Here is a 7,860-nt window from a genome sequence, read left to right as displayed (position 1 = left end):
AGCCCCCCCCCAAAATTTTTTCGTAGTTATTCCTCACGCCGAAAAAAAAAAACTTCTTTATCCTTTCTTTATTCATTTCGTCCCCTATAGCGAGTAGTAGTAGTGATAGTAAGATCCTAAAAACACATAAATCCAAGAACCCATAATAAAGTAGTAGTGTGTGTGTGTGTGTGGTGTACGTATGAGACAGCAAGAGAGAGAGAGAGAGAGAGAGAGCACCGAATGGTATAATGATAAACAATCGAGGGCGCCTGGATATCGAAATCACCCGCCGACACCGACCCATTTCCAGACCCTCTGCCACCCGCCCCCCTCAACGCGAGTGTCCATCTCCTCCGGCGGGTCAGGCGGGGGCGCGCCGAGACCTTCTACGGCAGCAAATGAGACGTACCCATCTATGAGGCGACACTGGAGGGAGGCAGTCCGGGGGTTGAATTTTTGCGTGGGTGCTGGGGGGAGGTCCTCCGTTGTCGAGGGCGGTGTAGGCGGGAGTGAAGGTAGGAAGGCGTGTTTAGTGGGCGAGGAGCGCACGGACATGGACCGTCGTGATAATGGTGGTGTGCTACTCCGTGGAGGCGTAGGCGGGGGCGTGAGGAGTAGGTTACCCTTTGTGTTTAGCCGGTTAGCCCCTGCATGCCCGCAGGTATGATACCGCACCTCACACAGTACCCTTTCCAACCTCGCTCGGAGGACCTGCTCATGGGGCGTCAGGCTCAGCTCGTCCTCGACTTTCCTCGTGGGCACGGGGGTCGAATGGCGGCGGCGGTGTTGGCGGGACGGCGACGGTGGGGCGCTGTTTGTCCGAAGGACGTCGCGGAGGAGTCGTTCGGATTTCGACGGGGAGGATGACGATGAAGACGACATGATGGTGGTGGTGGGTTGGTGGTGGGAAGTTCCCAAGGGGGGAGTCAAATTCGAGGGTTCAATTAAGAGGTCGTCACTCTTTATTTAATTGATGCGTGATATGGTGACATGTCACGTCACTCCCCGTGATGTTTGAGGGAAATGGGCTGTCTGGATTCGGCATGGATAGTGCACTACCCTGTTGCGTGTTGTTAGTTAGTAACGCTCCTCGCTCGTCGTCCTGCTCGACACTCGCTGCTCGTCGCTGTCGGCAACTCCCGATCCGGCCCGTCGCCTATTGCCTCCCCCACATCCGATTCCTGCTATATATACCAATCCATCGCCACATCACACACTCCCTTCTCTCCCCATCCAAGGTAGACGTTTTGGTTACCCGAATAGCAGTAGACTCAGACAAATCAACACTTCATCCATCGCCAGCAACCACTTTATTACGACCAGACCACCCCGGATCACCGCCACCACACGGATCACTTTCTCTCTCTTTTTCTCACTTATTATAAATCCACAACTACTCATACTCGGCCAACAACGGAGTAGCTCCCGAGAGGGCTTCTACTCGTAACCCCTCCCTCTGTAAGTACCCTCTTTTTCAAACAACAGGCCAATATCAAGTTACGATCATCGTATACCTATGACTCAAACTTTCAATAATGAAATCTCGTCGATCCCTGTCATCCTCAAATAGTCCCGCGAGGTCAGACGACCTTAAACCATGCGTTTTACACGAGGCGCGCTAACTTCCCCCCCTGCCCCCGGGTAACACTTAAGGTTCGTCCCTTCCCCTTCCCCAGGCTTCACCCAGGCCTGCGGGTTTGTTTTCACGCGTTACTACGCCACCAACTATTTATCGCTCCGTGATCTTCCTGAACGTCTACTCCCCGGCTTTCAATTAATCTGCATCAACGCTGGTCCCCCCCCTTGATGCGTTGCTTACTCTTCCCCTTCCCGTTCCGTCTCGTCCTCAATTGCCGTGGGACTTTCTGCCGCCCCCTCTCTCTTCATCACTGCCACGTCACCCCTGGGCCGGCATAAAATCCCTGCACAATGCACATTCCCGAAAAATTCAATTGCGCACAAAACGGACTATTTGACACAAATACAATTTTTTCCTAACGGCTTCGCGTCGAGATCCTCCATGCGCGCGCGCCGTCTTCATTACTCAATCGGCTATTACGCGCCACACCGAGCAGACTCGGATTATTTGTACACGAGGCGCGTCAACAGGCGAGGCCCATCGGAATTTGGTTTCTTTTTTTTCACGGCCTGCCTGTCCGCGTCAACCCCAGACTGAGATAGTTTAGTATCAATAAAGTTGCGTCGCTACACGAGGCGCGTCAGCGGTACGAACTTCCGGTGTTTAAATGGCGAGGCGAGGCTCTCCTCGAAAACTTTCGTTTTTTCACGGCGGCGACCTTGGCCCAGAGACATAGGGAGGCGCGTCAGATTCGGCACCTCTAAAACTTTCTTTTCTTCCTTCACTTTCACGGCGCTAGGGCGTAGCTTATGACTCGACAGCAATTTACCGATCGACGCGGCCATTGAACGGCAACGAAGGTCTACTTATATTGGTAAGGTCCACAAAAACAGTTTTTCCTGCTAGTACCCTCGTGATGAACGATATTGTCCCGCGATGGTTTTATTTCTCCCAAGGCCCAGGGGACAATTGACTTGTGCGATAAGGAAACCTACACATGCTTGCCTGGGTCCCGCAGCACCTTTGCCTTTTTCTTTTTCTGGGCCGCACTGTACCCGGCGCCTATGTTCTGACGTTCTAGGGTATCTCATCCCGCCTCCCCACGCCGCGGCCCTTCACGGGATTGGACAGTCGGCGTCTGACATTTTAGGGTGATATGCCCGGACGACGCCAGCTCCTGCTTTGGTCCGATTTGTATTTGGAGGCGGCGAGCTCCCGTCACAGGGTTCGTTTGGGATTGCCTCGCGAGGACAGAGAGGTTCCGGACTTATGTTTGGAGGTGAAACGACGGCGGGCGTTGGTGAGGGAAAGAGAGGCTACAGCCTAATAAAGAGAACGCGAGAGCCAGCGTTTGTTTGCACTACTAATGGACGACTTGCTTCTGCGACCATGATACAAGTTCGTCAGTTAAAGGTTATCTTGACTCGGCGGGACCACCTCGAGCTCGATTTTTGTTAGTAGTCCTCCCGTATGCCTCGTATCCAGTTCTCCGCGACGAGCATGCACCAACCATAGCGTAGGCATTTTCGATCGCAAAGTGCTGCTGCGCCAAAGTACATTCACGACTCCCCCGCCCTCACAGTAGCTCAGATCTTGGAAGAGAGGCAACTTCGGAGATCCATATCCAGAGGGAAAAGAAGGAAGGAACGGTCCGAGGGGGGGGAGGGGGGGGGAGGGGTGCTTTATGATAATCGACCGGGAAGCTTCTTGTTTCCTACTCATATCATACGACGAAACTTGTCTCATTCCACTTCGCCGTCGGATGAAGCTACCCGCTCGCCGGCCGTTGTATATATATGTATATACGTACTCGTCTTTTTTGTTTCTCCCTTTGCTCTTTTAGATTTAGGGTCTTGTCTTGTAATTCACAGGGTTTCAGACTCATGATCCTCCCTTATGACTCAAAACGTTCTGAGCCGCACCTGGACCGAATTTATCGTACAAAGACCAGACCGTCTATTCTATCTTAGCGTCTAAATCCCAAATTCGTTGAAAGATGCACGGTGATTTTTGGAAGTAATTCGATATCGAAACCCTCGTCAATGTACCACTACAGACTAGGAAGGAAGATACCACCGGTTTAAGCGGGGTATAGATCGACCTTCTCCAAGCGCTGGCGTAGGTCCTGTGGTCCTGTACGGTTGACATGAGAGTTGAAGAACGTTCTGAAGATGACTTATCCCCGGTAAAAATGATCACGTTCTGGGGTGAGGGAGTAGGACGGGGAGAGCGAATATACCTCATATGTTCCGGGCGAGAGAAAATAAACATGAGAGCACTGAGAGATTGATAACAGCACCACTTTGAGGGGGAGATCGACCTTCTCCAAGTGTTCTTGTGGTCTCCTAGACGTCATCACGAGCGAGTAGGACGGGGAGAGCGAATATCCCTCATATGTTCCGGGCGAGAGAAAATAAACATGAGAGTTGGGTTCCCGATAAGAGGATCACGAGGGAGTAGGACGGGAAGGGCGAATATGAGAGTATTCAGTACTTGCCATGAGAGTCGGTGGTATCCCCACGAAAAGGATCACGTTCCGAGGTGAGGAGAGGAGGGCGAATATGCCTCATAACGATGACGTTCCGGCTCGGGTCTAAGTGGCGTATACAGCGAGAGAAGACATAAAAGTATTCGCGTACGTGGAAGACATGGGATGTCCATTCGGTCGTCGGCGGATCAGAAAGTGGGAACTGGAACTATCACGAGACCAGGGATGCTCGTAGCTGTTGAGATGTTGTTTGGTAGGATGGTTCATTGAAACATGGGTTGGCTGTGACGAGTATTTGATGTAGGAAGCGTCGGTAAAATTAGCGTCCTGTGAAAGGAAGAGGATCATAATGACGTAGTGGAGATGTCACGTTTGTTGTAGTCGGCTTCCACTTGCTGGTAGAAACCGATTAGGAAGGCTGGCTCCACGTCGAAGGATGGGAACTACGAGCATGGTAGTTAGCGCGCGGGTGGGCCGTGGACTTGACCTGTACCTCACCACCTCCTTTTCCTATAGTATATCAGATAACCTCTCCTTTACCCTCCCGTAATCCTAGAGCCCCTATATGCATCTGGCCCTACGAAGGGCAAATGCAGCATGGGTGGGGGCGATGTCGGATCGTGATGAAGGAAGCGGGCGTAACAACAGTAGTGATTATCAAAGGTCGCCGTGCACACATGTAGGAGGATATGAGAGTTTGACAAAGTGTTCCATCGTCGTGCAGTGGTGATGGGGTCCGAGGTACTCATACCGTGCGCACGAATGTGATTGCATGGACGACAAGAAATCAATGATATCCGCAGCGCTGAGACCGAGACGTTGCCAACTACAGTGCGCATGTCCGATGTCAGAAGGCCCAAATCTGTGCGTAGTGGTCGGAAACATGCGTAGGAGAGTCGTGTTGAACGCGCAGCTACCACGACGTGCCCTCAGGCGGTAAGTGGAGATCCGATAATGTAGGAAGGAGGGGCGCTCTAGCCGGAATCACAGACACAGATGCACTGGCGATTAGAAGGAAGGACGCTGGGTCGTGGATGTGATACGAACGAGATTGGGCCAGGCAAGTCTTGCTCTAGGGCAGGTTCATGCCGGAGGCGGAGGTCGAATCCTCTCGCTTAGTCAGCCTCGTCGTTTCACTCATTCGGCCGGTTCTACTTGTTGAACTCTTGCTTTTTAGCACTCCTGGATTTGATATCGAGACCGTACTTTGAACGTGGGTACTACGCCGGAGTTTGGGATTACCGTCCAAATCCGATTATCCCTCGCTGAAAGCTCATAGTTATCTCCCACTGACACACCGTATATCGATAGGCCTTTCCAAATTCCACTTGTATTAACACATGTCTCAAAAGTGCAATCGCGAGACGCTTTTTGTTTAGTCTCATTTTATCAGTTTCTTTTCCTGGTGTTTGACTTGCTATTGAAAGCGAATCGTTATTGGGCCATCACCGGTATCGATGGGGCATGTCTTTAAGGCCGCGTCTGACACCGATTGTCACGCTATTTTCTCTTTTCTGAGATACAACTCAAGATGATTCATTGAGTCCGCAGGAGCGCGGAGGAAGTTTAACCTGTCTTCGGATCAGGAAGGATGGAAGGAGGGTTATGGGTTTTATGCAGTGTCGAGAAACGGAACGAACACCTGCTACCGTCGTATTGAAGTATCGCCCGGCAACTGTGAAATCACCACTGAAAGGACACAGTGCGCCCGCGATGGAAGAGAGGAACCTCTAGGGCAGGACGCGTCGCATCGTCAAGTGCAGGATATAATCCTCGATACAGATCAACACTCGCCCGCAAACAAAGCCCTGTGCACTAGGCTGCGGAAATCCTGCCTTCCCGCGTTATCGTACGTGTCTTCTACCCTGGGACGAAGCGACAGCCTAAGATTCATAGAATCCATGTCGCAGGGCACCGGGGGTGTAGGAGTAGGTGGCAACGATTGCAAGGGTTCAGTGACAGCGCGTTTCGGATCCGTCGTCTTTGATACCAAGAGAAGCCAGATGTGCTACGGCACCGGAATTCCTTTGCTCGGAACTCAGCCTTCTCCATCTCAATGGAGGAAAGGACATGGCTCGACTCGCTTTGAAAAGGGTCTGGTGCATGGTAGCCAAGCACCCACGAAATAAGGTGTACTGCACTTTTGTTAACCTCACGACGGGCGAACCTGACAAGCAGCATGGCACCGGACGGTAACTTGTCCTTTCTCCATCTCAACGGAGGAGAGGAAGCGTCCATGATAGTCACACGGTTTCCTGATGGCGCGACTCGGGGCTACATAGTTGAAGAACGATTTTGGAGGTGGTGTGAGTTGTGATCTACCCGCGAAGAGGGAGAGTGACGAATGGGTAGGCGATTGTGCAGGAGCGTCAGAACAACTAGATCAGCCACGTGCATAGATATCTTCTCTTCCCTCCCCGTAGGATCTCACAATTCGTTCATGACGACATCTCGAGAAACACGCGCGTCTTCCGGTCTTCGCGTGTGGGAGAGAAATCATGTTTGTTCGATCGTCGGCAACTTGAAGTTCAGGAAGAGTCGTACATTCCACGTAGATCGCAGTGCATGAAGCAAGGGGCGACGATAAAAGGGATAACCAACGACGTCGACTGTGAAAGAAAGAAGAGAATCAGCGAGAGAACCTGAGGCAGTGGAGACGGTACCGTACTATTCACTGTCCCGGCATAGTCGAGTCGTCTCGCGCCCGCCATCACTTATTTCCTTGCTATTCCGAGATCGGTAATCGGAACCCTCTGCATACACTCCCGTATCGTGCAAGGCTCCACTCTTGAAGGAGCTCCACAACGAAGAAGAGAAACCGAGTCTCGTTCAACGTGCAGTCCGATAACCGATCTGGACCACTTGAGGTCCTTTCTACCCCTCATTCATGAGAAGACACGTCTTATGTTGTTCATAGCGACTCTCCTCTACGTGGAAGGGCCTTGCGCAGTCGTACGAGAGTTGGAAAATGTGATCTACCCCCGTGAAGAGGATCACGTTCTGGGGTGGGGGAGTCATAACATGTTCCGGCTCGGGTCTACATGCACTCTTCTCTCACAGGAAGATGCGTGGGGAAGGTCCATTCAGAAATGTTTGTTCGATTGTCGGTGGATCAGAAAGTAGGAACCATTATAAGCCTAGGGAGAGCCGTATGGTATGTCCGTAGCTGTAAAATGGCATTCCATATAGGACTTGGTAGACTGGGTCGGTTGTGACGAGTACATGGTGTGGCGAAGTGAGAGGACCATGATGCAGCGGAGACGCCGGCATTCTCGTTGCTGTCATGTCTCTGTCTTCCTGTTTCCTTGGATGTGAGAGGTCGTTTCTTGGATGCATATATCGCCAGCCACGTGTATTCTTCTAGGAAGCTGGATGTGAGAAATGTGATTCGGTTGTCGGCAGATCTAGCCTTCCCCGTCCCAATGGAGGAAAGAGTATGAATGGTTTCGCGAGTCGCGACGGCGGGACTCGCTCTACAACAACGTAAAAGGGTCCAATGTTCGACGACGGCCCGACTTCCTCTCTGCGCAAGATTTTGAAGGCGGATTTATGATCCAGCATCACGTTCTGGGGTGAGGGAAGAGAGCGAACGGGCTTCGGCGGTATGACTGAGAAAAGCTCGGACCTTTGGTTGAAAAATAGACCATCCACGTGCGTGGATATCTTCTCTCCTACCCTGAAAGATCTCACAATTCATTTAGAAGAGATAAACGGTTCCGATCATCGTAAGGGTCCACGATTTAGGTAGGCCTTTGTATCCTAACAATGCACAATTCCTCTATGGGTTCGATCGGGGGTAAGATTGAGGCAG

This window comes from Desarmillaria tabescens, assembly GCF_030435595.1.
Source record: "Desarmillaria tabescens strain CCBAS 213 chromosome Unknown EV420scaffold_9, whole genome shotgun sequence".
NCBI classification, from domain to species: Eukaryota; Fungi; Basidiomycota; class Agaricomycetes; order Agaricales; family Physalacriaceae; genus Desarmillaria; species Desarmillaria tabescens.
Note: the sequence above shows the minus strand (reverse complement) of the source record.